Raw genomic sequence first — 18,775 nt, 5'->3', positions numbered from 1 at the left:
GTCGTAACGGAAAAGTGTGACTCTCGGAGCTTCTGTGGTTTTGGGAATATCCAGAGCCGCTGAGAAACAGAGTTGCGACACTCCCATAGGCTTCCATAGGAACTTAGGAATGTGGAAGTACAGCGTGTCATGGATCAGCCAGTAGTTCCAAACAACCGATAGTTTCAGCATTGAAGCCCATTCATTTCAGTGCTTCTCAAGCACAGTCGCCGGAAAGTTGAGGAAATTACAGCATTTTTTTGCCATTTTAACGCATTAGTTCACCTTTCGGAAATCTGACCAGTAGTTGTATTTTATGAAACGCGTTATAGTTAATGTTTATTTTTAGATAATAGGCAGTATATGCTATATTTGCAGTTAGATAACGTGAGAAACACCTTAACAGCAGATGCTAGTTGTTTTACGTCTTTCTGTAATCTTTCTCTCGATGAAGGAAGTTGAATTAACTCCATTCATTTCAGTGTCTTTGGAGCCTTTTCACTCGTAAGTTGATGAAATAACTGCTTTTTAAAATATTTTAACGCCTTAGCTGACCTATTCTTGAATAGTAATTAATAGTGGTATTTTCATGTCGTCAGGTTTAATAATGTTTATTGTTAGATAATAGCTAGTGAGACTATTATATTTTTATTATATTTTTATAGATATACTAGCTACAATAACTAAACTAGTTATCATAACTGCCTGTGTGCATATGCTTGGAACAGAAGACATACTTATAAGTTGTTATAATATAGTGATGAACGAAAACACAACTCCTCGTGTTTATTGTTCCATGTTTCTAATAACAAATATTTTCATTTAATTTCCCAGAAAAAAAAAAAAAAAAAAAAAAAAACCGTAATTCACTTTGTGCATAAAGACATGCGTACACCTGAAACTGTGTTCTGGTAAATAGGGCAATTGTGAGTTGCAGCTCTATTTTGAATAAAGGTAAGTTTTATTATATTTGATTATAACATTACAATTTGTTTATTGTACCATCATTGCTTATGTACTTTTGGATGACATTTAATTTTGCATTGTCTTAGAACTTTTTTAATCTCTGTTTTATTAGGTGACTGAGAAGTCTAAAGAAAGGAGTACTGGCATCAATACCTACCTCAATTGTCAGCTGTTGAACAGTAAAGATTTTCTCATTAATATTTCTTTCATTTATTAATTTTCATTGTCCTTTAAAATAAATATAATAATAACAAAAAAAGGAATAGTATATTGCTACTCTTGTTTTATTTATCAGTTTCACTCAATTTCTGCCTAATCACTTTCCAGGAACTGCATGAAAGGTACCAATATTTAACTAAAATTATTTTATTTGGAAGAAAATACTATGAAATTGGGGACCAGTAAGTGTTTGGTTACCCACATTCTTCAAAATATATTTTTTGGTGTATTTAGCAGAGAAAAGAAATCAAGTACTTATTTTTTTAAATCTGATTACGTAATCCAGATTACATGTAATCAGTTACTACCCAGCTCTGATTATATAATAATTTGACTGTGGATGTGGATCCATATCTGAGGATGTTTGTGAATTTCCTACTGTTAAGATAAATGAAAGAAAGCAATGGCTATTGTGAACATATCTGCCTTTCCTTGTTTGTTTTCTGCAGTCTTTCTCTCCCTTTAGGATGTTTCTATGAAGGAACACAATTTGCTCTCTTCCCGGATATATTATATAATAAAATATTTTGATGAATACAGTTGGTTGCCTTTTTTATTTTGAAGTATTTGCAAAACTTAAATTTACATTTTTTTCATTTACATTTAGTCATTTAGCAGACGCTTTTATCCAAAGAGACTTGTAGACAATGTAGAAGCAAACAGACCAACGAAAGAGCAATAAAATACAAGGGCTGTGACAAGTCTCAGTTAGTCTAGCACAGGTCACATAGCAATGATTTAAAAAAAAATAAATATAAATAAATAAATAGAATAGAATAGGTAAGTGTATTAATTGGTCAGATGGTGGCGAAAAAGATGTCTTTAGATGTTTTTTGAAAATGGCTAAAACCAAGTCTAGCATTTTTCTAGCATTCATTGATGTTCACTTGTGTATGCATATTGTATCTTATATTTTAACATAATATTGTATTAGAATGTGAATAATTACGACCATAGATGAAGAAATATATATTAATACAATAACACATTTTACATACTAATTAGATTTCTTATACTCTTTAAATAAGCATAATTTATTTCATCATTGGTCTGCAGATCCACAGGAATAAGTGTAACACAAAAACACACAAAGTCATGCCTCAAGTCTCCAATCTTTATTAAGCAGTTTACACTATTTATACTTTGCATACAAAGAAATGTAACTGCCTTATCCTGTGTGTTGCATTGTACTATGTTTTTATTCCAAAGTTAAACAAGAAAAACTCATTAATATTATTTCCATTAAATTCCACAGACAAAATGTATACATCAGTGTATTAAACAAATTAATCAATGCACGTTTTGTGTTAATATTTGCTGGAAAATGCTGCAAGTATACCCGCTGTTGTTGTCTGACCCGATTAATCCCATTCAAACCTATTGACAGCGCGGAGTTGTTTGGAACTACAGGTGCTGGTCATATAATTAGAATATCATCAAAAAGTTGATTTATTTCACTAATTCCATTCAAAAAGTGAAACTTGTATATTATATTCATTCATTACACACAGACTGATATATTTCAAATGTTTATTTCTTTTAATTTTGATGATTAGAGCTTACAGCTCATGAAAGTCAAAAATCTGTATCTCAAAATATTAGAATATTACTTAAGACCAATACAAAGAAAGGATTTTTAGAAATCTTGGCCAACTGAAAAGTATGAAAATGAAAAGTATGAGCATGTACAGCACTCAATACTTAGTTGGGGCTCCTTTTGCCTGAATTACTGCAGCAATGCGGCGTGGCATGGAGTCGATCAGTCTGTGGCACTGCTCAGGTGTTATGAGAGCCCAGGTTGCTCTGATAGTGGCCTTCAGCTCTTCTGCATTGTTGGGTCTGGTGTCTCTCATCTTCCTCTTCACAATACCCCATAGATTCTCTTCTCTATGGGGTTCAGGTCAGGCGAGTTTGCTGGCCAATCAAGCACAGTAACACTATGGTCATTGAACCAGCTTTTGGTACCTTTGGCAGTGTGGGCAGGTGCCAAGTCCTGCTGGAAAATGAAATCAGCATCTCCATAAAGCTTGTCAACAGAAGGAAGCATGAAGTGCTCTAAAATCTCCTGGTAGATGGCTGCGTTGACTGTGGACTTCAGAAAACACAGTGGACCAACACCAGCAGATGACATGGCAGCCCAAATCATCACTGACTGTGGAAACTTCACACTGGACTTCAAGCAACATGGATTCTGTGCCTCTTCACTCTTCCTCCAGACTCTGGGACCTTGATTTCCAAATGAAATGTAGAATTTACTTTCATCTGAAAAGAGGACTTTGGACCACTGAGCAACAGTCCAGTTCTTTTTCTCCACAGCCCAGTTAAGATGCTTCTGACGTTGTCTCTGGTTCAGAAGTGGCTTGGTAGCCCTTTTCCTGAAGACGTCTGAGCGTGGTGACTCTTGATGCACTGACTCCAGCTTCAGTTCTCTCCTTGAGAAGCTCTCCCAAGTGTTTGAATCGGCTTTGCTTGACTGTATTCTCAAGCTTGTGGTCATCCCTGTTGCTTGTGCACCTTTTCCTACCCAAATTCTTCCTTCCAGTCAACTTTGCATTTAATATGCTTTGATACAGCACTCTGTAAACAGCCACACCTTTCAGTAATGACCTTCTGTGACTTACCCTCTTTGTGGAGGGCGTCAATGTTCGTCTTCTGGATCATTGCCAAGTCAGCAGTCTTCCCCATTATTGTGGTTTCAAAGAACAAGAGATACCCAGAATTTATACTGTAGGGATGGTCATTTATTCAAACTCAAATGTAAATATTCTAATATTTTGAGATACCGATTTTTGACTTTCATGAGCTGTAAGCTCTAATCATCAAAATTAAAAGAAATAAACATTTGAAATATATGTGTAATGAATGAATATAATATACAAGTTTCACTTTTTGAATGGAATTAGTGAAATGAATCAACTTTTTGATGATATTCTAATTATATGACCAGCACCTGTATTGAGAGCTCCATGAAGCACGTGACCGCGCGGCGGCGAGATCAAAGCGTGTCGCAACTCTCTTTCTTAACGGATCTGGGAATATCGCTCTGCAGGACCTTTAATGTGCTCTCCATTAAGTGCCTGTTTAGAAAACACACTAACTCACTGTACATGTCGTCTTAACCATGTGAATATATTATAATTAATTATTTTAAATTATATAATGGAAAATAAATGAAGCTGAGCTTGAGAAATCATCCTCACTGAACCGCATTTAAATCTCAGCACGTTCACCGAAAACAATGTGAACAACACTTGGCATAACTATTTAAGAGTGTAATCCACAATACATATCTATAAAATTAGTTTAAATTAAAAGTCTTAACCGCCAATCACAATGTGCTAAAGTAGGAGGGTCCTTACAGTCTCATACTGAGAGAAAAAACTATTCTCAAGAGTTTATCAATGTAATGGATTTTGGTATGGATATAAAATAATACATTCATCTATGTTTGAACCTGAATGAGTAGTTCAGTATTTCTGTTTGAGTGCATTAAATCATATTCAAACACAATATTTTATTTTTCATGGGGTGTTTGGGATCTTGTGGTTGGTCAAGGGCTTCCCTGAGAGAAATCTGAGAATAAATAATTTAAACTGACCTTTTTAAAAATCATTTTCAATAATGTGAGGATCTACCAAAATTAAACCAACCACAATTTACACCCGGCCCTCCTCCTCAGACTCGAGGCACACGCAGGTTACCAGATTAACGACACCAACAGGAACGAGCACACATGACGATGAATGACATGAAATACGCTGTGTTTTCCACCAACTGGCACCCCGCGGTGCTGAAATACAGTTGGGTAAACTAGCAGTGGGCGGGTTTCACAAACCAGAACAAACACAGACAATCCGGGCCGGAACACACATTATCAAAGGAGAATAGCTGACTATAGCAGTGTTTTTCAGATAAACAAGTATAACTTAGCATGTTTCTGAAATATCTGCAAACATATTATGGTATTTTTATGCTTTAGTAGAGTCAAAGACTTTAGAAAACAAAAACAATCTTATCTGATATAAATCTGATTAATCATAAACATATTCTAATAAATTTATCCAACTGAGCCATCTGTGTTATACTAAAGTTATGAATGGCAATGCCCACTTCTGATAACCAAACTATTTTCTCAAAATAATGTCTATAAATGTGTTTAAACCAGAATTGATGTGTGATCATATTCTGAGGCAAACGTTTCACAGGTTCTGTCAAGCGTCTTCAGACGTGATGCAGAACAAATGCTTGTCCACTGCGGTCTACAGCGAGAGAGAGAGAGTCCATCACCGTCACCACAAGACAAATCCAGCAGCTCCGTCATCATCTATGATTGCAGAGATGATAACATTCAGGATGATCAAACCTCAGCTTCACGCAAGACTGAACACAACACACGATACTGTGGCCTGCTCGGCCTTTGGCTCTCTGCAGCTCCAGAACACACAGAGTCTTGGGTTTGACCTGAAACACAAAAACACTTGAAAACAGTGCTGGACGCTACTAGAATCAGCTCAACAAGTGTTAAAGGGGTCTCCATACATGTTTCACTGTTTATTTTATTTCCCCTCGATGTCCACTAATAATGTTAATGTGACTGATGCATGAACTCACTCACCCTCTCAAAAACTGAATACTTGGCCACTTGAAAATAGGAAGGAAATTCAGGCAGATCATGATCGTCGTCTTTGTAAACTCTGCATTGAGTGAATGAAAAGACATAGTCAGGTAAACAAGCACATCTAAACAGGTAAAAACAAGCAGAACAATAAATAAACTGCTGAATCAAGAACTGACCGTGACAAAAAACAAGAGTGCACCTGAAGCTGCCGGGACGGGGTCCACCTTTTCAAGAATCTCAGCTTCAGTCTTTGGGAGATCAGAGTGACCTTTGAACTTCTCTTTTCCTAGTATTTTACCTCTTTATGGTGAAAAACATCATCACATCAACAGTGCCACAAAAATACATGGTTTAATCTCACTTAAAGATGCATTAAACAATATTTGAAAAACACTTTTGACCACAGCGTCGGGTCCCAAAACACACTTGCAGCCAATCAGCAGTAAGGGGCGTGTCTAGTGATGATAGAGAGAAGAGAGCGCTCAGTGAGAGCACAGGACGGATATTAGCAGATCGACTATAGATAGAGAGATGGCAGATAAAAGAGGAAAATATCAGAAGAACAAAACATTAAAAAGAAGGGTTACGATCAGGCAAGAGGTAGGACCCGCGTAAATATCAGAGCAACGTCGTCTTCCACGTGAAACAGAGCCAAAGCATCCAAGCGTTAAAACACACACTGCTACCAAACACATTCTCCTGAGTTACCATAGTAACACACATGGCTTTCACTTACTGATGACAGCACACCCTCGCCGGCTCTCAGATTCCTCCATCAGTACGAGCGTGTTTGTTTCAGTTTGTTTCCACTTAGCGCACCTTTAAGACTTTTATAACTCCAATATAATGTCAAATACATTTCTCAACAAAACTGCACTGCAAAACAAGCACAAACATACACAAATACAGAAAAACACTTGGGTAAAGTTGGTTTTATATTCGCACATTCAGACTTCTGCATTCAATTACTTTGTTAATCACACTACATGGACATTCAGCGGACGTTCACAAGTAAATATGACATTAAAACAATACTTGCCCATTTTGATCGATTGTGAAAAAATGTAGTACGTTAACAATGATGTCGCTGATTAGAATTTGCAAAAAAATTACTTTATTGCACATATAATTAGAAAGTTATTGAACGCGGAAATGTGTGAATGTTGTGAATGTGCGAATATAAAACCAACTTTACCCAAGTCTCAGGTCATTCACACTGCTAGTGACTACAAAAGATCTCTGGAGGAGATAAACCTGGGTCAGAAGAGACACTGCAGCTCTGTACTGACTCAGTAGGACCACTGAACACTTCCATATTAGAGCTCAGATTATAAAAAGACAAAATAATGTATTATCATACTTCATGCCTTAACCAATTGATGTGTATGTTACTATATACCTCCTGTAATTTCAGATTGAGATCTGAGTCTCCATGTGTTCACACTGTCTGGCGGCCATTTTGAAAGCTGTCTGAAAACTTTCTTTTTCTTCTTCTTCTTCTGGTGTTAATGGCGGTTGGCAGACCAAATTGAATGGTGCGTTACCGCCACCTACTGGATAGGAGTGTGGAGCGCATAATGATTGGGAAGTTGGGAACCAAGACCACAAATGACAATGGGGGAGGAGACAATGAAGAGAAAAAAAATAAATTAATTAAATAAAACCTTTAATGTAATACACCAGTATCTTACATTCTATTGGTCAGTTTTGTTTCTTTTAAGAAAATAATTAATTCATGAAATGTTCTTGATTGTGTTGGGCCATTTCCTAACAGAACCTGAGGTGACAGATTATTTACCCAAAGATCCTAACGCTTGAATAAGTTGAGATCTTGCTCTTTCATACACATCATACTCTATAAGTACATGTTCTATTGATTCAGCATGACCACATCTATCTAATTTCTATTTTCATGCTTCCCCATTCTATACAGACTGCGCGTCGTCGCTTGGAGGCCTGAGTCATACGGACTCTTGGAGTCTGGTTTCTAGCTGTGACCATGGCTGGATCTCGTATTCGTCGTCCCTTAAGCGCGGTGCTGTGTCTGTTTATCCGGAGCAACTAGGATCGGTGCTCTTGTCAAGGAGTACTTCTCTAAGACTACGGGTCTGTAGACGAGGAGTAAATCCCCGCAACCTTCGTTCATTGGATTATTCCCCGTCGTTGGAGCATCAACAACATAATTCTACAACATATCAATCCACTCATCAGGAAATGGTCTCCACTGAAGTGAGGATGGCGCTGCCAAACGTAAGATCAATTTCAAACAAGACATTTGCAATTAATGAACAAATTGTATCTAATGAGTTGGACTTCCTGTTTATGACTGAGACGTGGCTAAAGGCTGGTGAACTTGGTCCACTCTCTGAAGTTTGTCCCAAAGATTATAACTTTTTTAACACGACAAGGTCAGTCGGTCGTGGTGGGGGCTTAGCTACTATCTTTAGAAATAATTTAAAATGCCGTCTACTCCCCTCAGAATCGTTTTCTAGCTTTGAAGTTCAGTTATTTAAGATGGACGGCTGTAATCCACTATTATGTTTATAGACCCCCCAAGTACAATAAGGACTTTATAAGTGAGTTCTCAGATTTCTTATCCTCTGTGGTGCCCAATGCAGATAGGCTCTTGATATTGGGCGATTTTAACATACATGTTTGCTGTCCCTCGAAGCCTATGGTTAAAGAGTTTCTACAAATTATTGACACCTTCAATCTCATACAATCTGTTGTTGGTCCTACTCATAACCAATTTAATTTTATCTTATGGCCTTTTAGTTAGTGATGTAGGTATTAAAGAATTCTTTCTATCTGATCATAAGTCTATTACATTTAACACAGCTGTCCCTAGTCCTGTACTATACCGTGCCTCGGCATACCGGTGTACCTGCTTTTTTAACTCATCCACATCTAAAAATATTTTAGATGCTTATATTACTTCCCCTGTAACTTATGAATTAGTGTCTAACTGTCTTGGAGGTAATCCTGACGAGCTGGTTAATAAGTTTAATGGACTATGTTCAAATATACTTGATGTTGTTGCCCTTTTAAATTGAAAAAACTAAAAGTCGTGTTCATCCCTGGTTTAATGATGAAACTAGGGCGATTAGACAGAAATGGAGAAAAGCGGAAAGGAAGTGGAAGAGGGATAAATTACAAATATCATATGATTGTGTCAAAGAGTGTATGATTCACTATCAAAAAACTGTTAAGATTGCAAAGGCAAATTATTTTTCTGATCTCATTGCTAAAAATGCTCATAGTCCAAAAATATTATTTAATACCATTAATAGTGTGTTAAATCCGATGTCTAATTTATATCCAGATCCATCTCCTATGGCCTGTGAAAACTTTCTTAAGTTTTTTACTGAAAAGATCGATGATATAAGATCATGTATTGTTCCCTCCTCTCTGGACCTTCCTCAGTCCACATCAATTTCTACATATTTATCTGAATTTACTTCAGTGTCTCATAGTTACAGGGTGCAAATTATTCATAAAATGAAGCCCACCTTTTTTTCTTTGGATGTCGTCCCTCCTTGTCTCTTATTAGAGACACTTGCCGCTATTAGTCCTAGTTTACTGTCAATAATTAATAACAGTTTAATCAGTGGAAAAGTCCCATCTTATTTTAAGCATGCCATTGTGCAGCCGCTACTCAAAAAAACAAATCTTGATCCAACAGTTTTTAAGAATTACCGTCCCATCTCTAAATTACCGTTTTTATCAAAAGTTTTGGAGAAGGTTGTGTTTAATCAGCTTTCCTCTTTCCTACAGGAAAATGGTAATTTTGATAAATATCAGTCTGGTTTTAGACCTCAACACAGTACAGAATCTGCATTGCTAAAAGTTTTAAATGACTTGTTGTTGATCGTCGATTCTGGCAATTGTGCGGTTTTAATTTTGCTGGATCTTAGCGCAGCATTCGACACTCTCGATCATGGCATTCTTTTAAATCGCTTACAGCAAATCGGGATTCAAGGTTGTGTTTTAAGTTGGTTTGTATCCTATTTAAAGGATCGAACCTTCTTGGTAGAGACTGGCAGATATTCTTCATTTTGTGCACCGGTTTTGTATGGGGTTCCACAGGGCTCAATTTTGGGTCCTGTTCTATTTTCTCTGTACATGCTCCCTTTGTATGCTATATTTAGAAGCACAATGTCTCATAACATTGTTACGCAGATGATACTCAGTGTTATGTTCCCTTGCACCCAAAGGATGTCTCCACTCTACAGTGTTTATTTGATTGTCTGAGAGATGTTAAACAGTGGATGTCTGCCAACTTCCTCCAGTTAAATGAGTCTAAGACTGCGGTCCTACTCTTTGGCTCCCCTGCTTCTACAGAGGTTGTGGCCAGTATAATGGGGCCTCTATCTGGTAATCTTCATTCACATGTCAGAAATTTAGGCGATACGTTTGACTCTGCTTTGACTTTTGATAAACAGATCAATGCTGTGCTTAGAAGTTGTTTTTATCAGCTAAAGAATATCGCAAAGATGAAGTCATTCTTAACATTAAGAGGCATGGAGTCTGTAATACATGCTTTTATCTCATCCAGATTAGATTATTGTAATGGATTGTACTTGGGCGTTTCACAGTCCCAACGGTCACGTCTTCAACTTGTTCAAAATGCTGCCGCTAGACTGTTAACTGGAACAAGAAAGAGGGAACATATTTCACCAGTGCTGATCTCTCTTCACTGGCCCCCAGTTAAATATCGTATCCATTTTAAAACATTGCTGTTTGTTTATAAGGGTTTGCATGGACTGGCTCTCTCATATATCTCCGATCTCCTGTTTCACTGTAATGCTTTCAGGGAACTTCGATCAACCAGTAGTCTTCAGTTGATTGTTCCAAGGACACGCCTGAAATTGAAAGGTGACCGTGCCTTTTCAGTGGCTGCCCCACAGCTTTGGAACAATTTGCCATTTTATATAAGATCTGCTCCAACATACGCTGATTTTAAGTCTCTTCTTAAAACGTACTTATTTACTGTTGCATATGGTCTCAAGTGAGCACAGTGCTGTAACTGTAGTGTATTATCTGTTGCTGTGTTTTGTTTACTCTTGTATTTTGGTATATGTTTTAATTTTGTACAGCACTTTGGCCAACAGCTGTTGTTTTTAAATGTGCTTTATAAATAAATATGACTGACTGACAGACATTGATTCAACAAACAGTGTCCAATACACATTCTTGACATTAAAACGTCATCTTTTCTATTGACAAACTTTCTTCTTTCTTGGCCTACCTTCACTTGAATGTGATATAAGTGTCTACCTTTTATTCCACTATCCCACTCCTTCTGCCATTTCTTTCTTATTTCTTTTGCAATTAACCCTTTTACTTCTGTTTTACTCATTGACACTTTAATGTCAATTTGTGCATGTATTCTAAAATTCAGGTTAATATCCATCCACATTCCCAGAAATCTAATAACTGACACCTGCTCCAATTCTTATCCATACATTTTAATATTCATACTTGGATTGGCTTTCCTTTTTGTAAAACATATGAGCTGAGTTTTTGAGACAGAGAAGCGGAAACCCCACTCCTTAGCCCAATTCTCTACTATTTTAACAGCAGTCTGCATACACTTCTCCACATGCCCACATGCAAGGACCTTCCTATACCCATGTCTATCTGTGTAAATATATCATTAATCATTAGATTGAACAGAATAGGACTACTAACGCTTCCTTGTTAACTTGTGCCTTTCTTATTTCAGCTTCCAAGCAGATCACAGAGTCTATTGTGTTTCGCCCTTTCCGGAAACCACTTTGGTATGAGGAGAACAGGTTCTTACTCATGATCTGTTCCCTATACCTCCTCATTTCTTCTAAAAAATTTGATTTATATGCACTTTAGCAAATGTTTCTGCTAGCGCCTTCGCTTTTCCACTCCCTGATATAACTAGTCTAAATAGTTTCTCTTAGACGTCCGAATTACTCTCCTCACTATGGCCTGTGCTCTTTTATAATTAATAAAATCATTAATGATCTTCTTACTCTCTTAAGTGATTTATTTATTTTACGTATTGCCTCACTACACTCCTCATTCCACCATGGAACAGCTTTCCTGCTATTACCAGCCTTCTTCTTTCCTATTACTTCTTCAGCAGTACTCTGGAGAACTTCACATCATTTATAATTGAAAACTTCTACATCTTCCACAGAATTATTAAATTCAGACATTCTGTTATGACATAACTCCTAAAATTGTTCCCAGTTGTCTGATTTAAAGTTCCAGCTTGGCATTCTTTCCACCACAGTTTGTGCAAATCTTACCCAGTTGTACTACTGATAGGAAAATGATCACTACTAACTATACTTTGATTTATTACTTTCCAATCACACTTTCCAGCTAAACTTTCAGAGACTAGTGTCTCTAACCGTGAGTATTTTCCCTGTGACAAATCAACTCTTGTATGAATTCCATCATTGATACACACTAATCCTCCCCAATCGAGCATGTCTTCTATTATCATCCCATTATAATCTGTGTTAGTACTTGTCCATAATGAGCTGTATGCATTATAATCACCACTTTATGACTTCCATTCAGTGGCGGCTGCTGGTCTTTCAAAGAGGGGAAGCTCATTTTCGGCCTACATCATAAAAATTGTCCATTTATTTATACGTAAATTCTGCCCTACGTTCCTTTTCAAGAAAATGCTCTGTGACCCTGTCGTACCAACTAGGCGTCTTTTCCAGTGACACTAGCCTACTGTATGAATGAATGAACAAACAATCTAAAAAAAAAAGATATTAAACTCGACGGAGGAAATGTGGGAATTAGGTTAAACTGAAACAAGGAATGTGGTGAAATAGGGTTGTCACGATACCATAAAAATGTCTTACGATACCAGCTTAATTTATAATTCAATTCTACAAAATGAATCAAAATTTAATAAATAAATAGATGTAAGTGAAAAAGGACAATATTATTCTCTGAATACTTAATTAATGTGAATGAATGACTGGCTATTGTTATCCATGAAATGATCTAAACAAAACTCATCTCAGCACTGCACAGAAGCTGCATGAAGTGACATTTAGATGTGGCATTTATTCATTTAGACTGTATTTATAATTGCATGAATAATGTTATGAAATTAATGTTTTAAATACTAAATTCTGAATATATAAAAATGTTGGAAAATAATGTAATATGCCTATTTTTAGATGGGAAACTTAAAAACGGCCAGCAGGTGGCAGAAGTTCATGACTGAATCACTGAGTCATTCAAACAATTATTTCAAAACGGCTGAATCCTTCAGGAGCGAATCAAATGACCGATTTAATGAAAGGCTCAGTGAATCAGTGATTCTCCCAAATCAACGCGGATTTGGATTCGAACACAAACGAAACAAAAACAGCACTCTTGCTCGTGTCGTATTGCCTAAGTGTCAGGAGCATTTTTTGCTCGCATATCTTGAAATTTCTGAGTTAGCAGCATGTATATTAAAACATAACATTATAAATGAATAAAAAAAATATACAATGATTGATAAGAACCAAGTGCAAAGCCGCGATGGGACTGAGCTCCAATAGCTTCAGCTTCGTATCAACTTTGTATAGTCGCAAAACTTTTAGTCAATAAAATGTTAACACAATAGTACATATTTGACCGTTAATTTTTTGACATTATAGGGGAAGCCGAGCTTCCCTTGCAGTCTTAAAGAAATCCCCACTGCTTCCATTCCCTCCAATACTGTCATCACCATTATGTACCACCACACGTTTGACTATTTACTGTTTGCATCTTAAGCCTATCGTTTATCATATCTACCGTAACATTTCTAACTCCATAAATATTACATGAAACTTATTAGAAATTGTTGCTGCTCCAATTAAGCTCAGTGTGCTCTCTTTAACCCTTTAGTCACACTAACAAATACATTTGAAAACAATTATTTATTAAAATTGTGCTCCTGACACCACACTGAGCAACTTTTCATTTTGCTTTTCTTTCAGATGACCTATTCACTAAGCAGATACAGAAGTCGACCAGCCGGTCCATTTTGCCCATTTAGGGTAATTCTCGGCCTGAACAAGTACAGTATGATGCATTAATGAAATTTTTCATTTGTGTGACTGAAGTTTAAGGTTTTTGTGTATAAAAACATTACAGACAGTAAAATATGTTAACAATACCCATGATTTACCCATGATTTTATATATATATATATATATATATATATATATATTAGTCTATATAACAGAAATATAATAGAACAAATTATTAACATGATATGGTGTGATATGTAACAAAGCATTGGTTTTTGTTGAAAGGAATAACTTCATCTGTGATCTTGTGCAGTGTTATACCGAGTTGCTGAGATAGCAAGCGTTCAGCTCATTTTACCGACTGGCCACTTTTTTTAAGGTAAAAACAGAGACACATTTTATCACCACATTTCTGCCATTTAACAAAATATACCGTTCAGAGGTCTAGAACATAAAATCCGATTGAAACATTTTTTATCTCAACTTTTAACGTCTCTTGCAGCTAGTGTTTGAAGAGAGGCGTCACTCGATACATTCCTGGTTTTGACGCAGCTTTTCGGCAACAATATATTTTTGCTGCATTGCCACCCAGAGGATATAATTACACACTCTATTCAATGAGGGGTACAAGGACAAACAGCCAAAAATGGGGTTTGGCCAGTTTTAATTACAGTAATTTGATCGCAAAAAAAAGGTCAACTGTGCGGTTACAATGCACGTTAAAGGGTTAAACTCTTCCACGTTCAACGTCTAGTAAATACTTCATAAACAGACTTTACATATCAACTGATGGCTGTCACTTTAATTTAAATTCATGGATTTTCTATGGATTCTGACTCAGATCTGCAGACTGACTCTGATCTTTGGTAACTATAGCATCATCTTCTCCAGACTGTAGATCTGAGGAAAATCATGCGTATTCCAGCCTTAAGAGACTACAGATAAGAGACTATAGATAAGAGACTATAGATAAGAGACTATAGATAAGAGACTATAGATACGAGACTATAGATACGAGACTATAGATAAGAGACTATATATGACATCCATTTAACAACAGACTTCATAATGAGTCTAGTTTCTGTGTTCATCCCCATGAATTACATGTTTTATTGTTTTATCTGATTTTTGAATGTGTTATTTAGCTGAAGGTGGTCTAGTCTAGATGTTGATATGCGCTTTAATAACACTTCATTATGAATATATAACTGATCGACTTGAATGACTTGTTGCTTGATTTTAGTCTTCTGCTTTTTTGTGATTAACTTTGTACCTTCAAAAAATATATATATTTTACAATTATTCTTAAAACATTTTCCTAGATTTTGTAATAAAACCTGATGTGAGTTTAATGGGAACAGGGCTGTGCTTAGAAATTAACCCATGAAGCACAGACAGACTTTCTGAATTTAATGATGTATATCTTAATTGAAATTATTTTGTCATTTAAAATAAAATTAAATATTTTTGTGTGAGAGATTAATATTTTATTTTAACATAACTTTTGAAAAGAAAATAACCTGTTCAGATATGAATTAACAGCAGTGTTATGGCTCCAAATACACACTCGCACATTTAACAAGAAAAGATGTCGATGACGTTCAGCATGTGTAGCTCTTATTATCGTTAATGTTTGATCTTTACATCTTCCCCCATCTTTTAACCCAAATATTATTAACAAAACGAATAAGACATGGTCTGTAGGCTACCCGAGGTGCAACACAAATAAATGAAAGACCTATGGATTTTACTCTTACTGAAAAAAGTTTTTGGTTCGTTAAAACTCGCTAAACCTTTATTAACAAAACGACTAAGACTGATTACATCCGCGTTAAAACAAACGTTTCCCCATTAAAACAAACGCTCGGTTTGTGGTCCATTGTTACTTTAATGAGAAAAAAAAAACTTTTGATCAAGTACTGTACATTTTTTACTTTACATTTAAGTACAGTACAGTTTTTATTTAACTTTTATGTACAGTGCATTTTAATTTAATCATTTAAGTTGTTTTATTTACCTGTATGTAAGCACAGTGCAGTGTTAATGTTCAAACTGTTCTTACAATGTTTAAAGTGGCCGACAATAATACATATTCTGATTAGGAATAAAACAGCCTGGTTTTTGATCTGTGCAGAGCTGTAGCTGAATAATTAGGCCTACGCTACTGTATTTTAATGTTGGTCATTATGGTGGTACTTGGAGAGCCGAATATGTTCTGAGGTGGTACTTGGTGTAAAAGTTTGAGAAGCACTGCTACAGCGGGTCCCCTTTTCTGAAGAGGCTGGGGTTGTTATGTTAGTGTTGCTATAGGCTGTAGCATAATATCATTTATAAGAACAGGCTTTTGAGTTCATCAACAATATATACAAAAAGATACATATTCAGTCAATGCAATGTTAGGCTATATGTGACCCTGGACGACAAAACCAGTCTTAAGTGTCAATTTTTCGAAATTGAGATTTATATATCACCTGAAAGCTGATATATAAATGAGCTTTCCAATGATGTATGGTTTGTTAGGATCGGACAATATTTGGCTGAGATACAACTATTTGAAAATCTGGAATCTCAATTTGTCGAAATGAAGTTCTTAGCAATGCATATTACTAATCAAAAACTAAGTTTTGCTATATTTACAGTAAGAAATTTACAAAATATCTTCATGGAACATGATCTTTACTTAATATCCTAATGATTTTGATCATTTTGACCCATACAATGTATTGTTGGCTATTGCTACAAATATACCTGTGCTGCTTATGACTGTTTTTGTGCTCCAGGGTCACATATAACAACGAGAGATAAGCTATTGTTCGTCTTTTTAATTGCTTACCCTAATTAATATTTGATGTGATTTCCAAATACACTGAAATATCTAAAAAAAATAAAAATAAAAAAGGTAGAAAATAAACTCACTGGAGAGTATCACTGTCAAATTCAGTAGCAATGTATTTGATTATTTGCGCCACCAGGTGGAGATTTCACTAATGAGTTTGTATGACTGCATACTGTATACTTCAAAGAATGTCATGCACGTTTTGGGGTGTTTTGATGCCATGAGCCAGTTTTGATGACTTTGCAATAATCATAAATATAGACTAATAATTAATTAATGATCAGTTATAATTACAGACTTGTCACAGCACTCATTTGTAAACCATTATTGGATAAAAGTGTCTACTAAATGATTAAATGTAGGCTAAATGTATAAAATGTTAAAAATTTTAATAATGAAAATTTAGTGCACGTTTCCAATGTATGTAGGTAAGACACAACAATTCTGACATTGAGTGGATAACAACTTAAAAGATATACTTTTTGATTCAAAATAAAATAAAACATCTTTTGAATTATAATCACAACTATAACCAGTTTTCTCTTGGACATACAAGGATGAGTCTCCCCAGAACCTTTTTGAATGATAGCATTCTGGCAAATGAGCTGATTGATCTAAAATATCGGATAAATAATAAATATCTTTATCCATCCAGCTTTGTAAATAAAGAGATTTCCGGTTAACTGTAATACAAGCATTATTCCACAGGATTACTTTATGTGGGGAAAAGTTATGAACATAGCATAACTTCAAAGCCTTAAGAGCTTGTTGATGGAGATTGGACAATGCCACGGGTCATTTATTAACAGAGTAATCACACAGTAACAAGAAACACAGTCCTCCAACCTTTTTAAAAATACTGTATGGTATAAAAACTTATATTGATTCTGATTTAAGTAGGCAGTTTCTAAGCCATTTTACTTTAAAGGTATAATTTAAATTAAAAAAAAAAAAATCCGAAAGTTCAAATCCAGCTTCATTTCTGTCACGGTGCACACAGCAGGGAGGAACGAGGAACACGCAGACGAGGATAAACCTCAAAATAATAGTCTTTAATGATGACATCAGGGCAAGACAAGGTTAACACAGACAGGAACACCGGGGAGTAACGAGTAGACCAGACCAAAACTAACTGAACAGGCAGGAACTAAATACACATGACAATTATTGATAATGACTAAAACACAGCTGGACAAGACTTAACTAATAATCACACTTAAAAGGACAGGAACAAGACCAAATAAGGACACAAGAGGCGGAACACATGACACACACCACAGAGGACTGACAATTTCTTGGCCCTTGAAGAATTGCTTATTCCTCCAAACAAATTGTGTAAACAAATCATTAATTTTTTTACAAGTAAAATCTTGAACAAAAGAGATAATGCTGGATAAATAAATCTAGATACCCTTCTACTTTGGTCAACAGAACTCTGCCAATAATAGTCAAATCTCTTTGAAGCCAGTTATTAATAATACTTTGAGCCTTTTTATTTTAGGGAAAAATGTAATTCTTGCCTCTCTGTTAGATTCTTTGTAATACTTATTCCTAAATATTTGATCTTATTTTTATTGGGATATTGCACAAAATGTTTTCATTTGAATCATAAAGGCACATTATTTCACATTTCGTAACGTTTAGCATTAATCCAGAAGCACCAGAGAATTCATTCACTAACTGCAGAGTTACGGGCAACTGGTCTTTATCTCTCAAAAAGAACAGTATCATCCAAGCTGAGATAATCTAATTTCTCTACTAAAGATGGTTATTCCTTGAACAGTTGGAGAGTTCAGGATTTTAATGGAAAGAAACTCTACAACTATAAGAAACAAAAAGGGATACAGGACAACCTTGACGCTCCTCTACAAATAGGAAATCTTTTAGAAGTATTTGGATATAAGTTAATGGAGCTATTAATACCTTTATGAAACATTTCTATAATAGAGAGAAATCTCTCCCCAAAAAACTTTAAAGCCCTGAACATAAATTGACGCTCGATTGTATCAAATGCTTTGTGGAAATCTAGAAAGACCATTAAAGCCTCTGACTCCACCAGATTTGAATAATCTAACAAATCCAAAATTAGTCTAATGTTCCAGTTCATGTGTCGACCGCCATAAATCCCATTTGACACTCACTAATGATTTC

The sequence above is a fragment of the Onychostoma macrolepis genome, chromosome 01 (genome assembly GCF_012432095.1).
Source record: "Onychostoma macrolepis isolate SWU-2019 chromosome 01, ASM1243209v1, whole genome shotgun sequence".
NCBI classification, from domain to species: domain Eukaryota; kingdom Metazoa; phylum Chordata; class Actinopteri; order Cypriniformes; family Cyprinidae; genus Onychostoma; species Onychostoma macrolepis.
Note: the sequence above shows the minus strand (reverse complement) of the source record.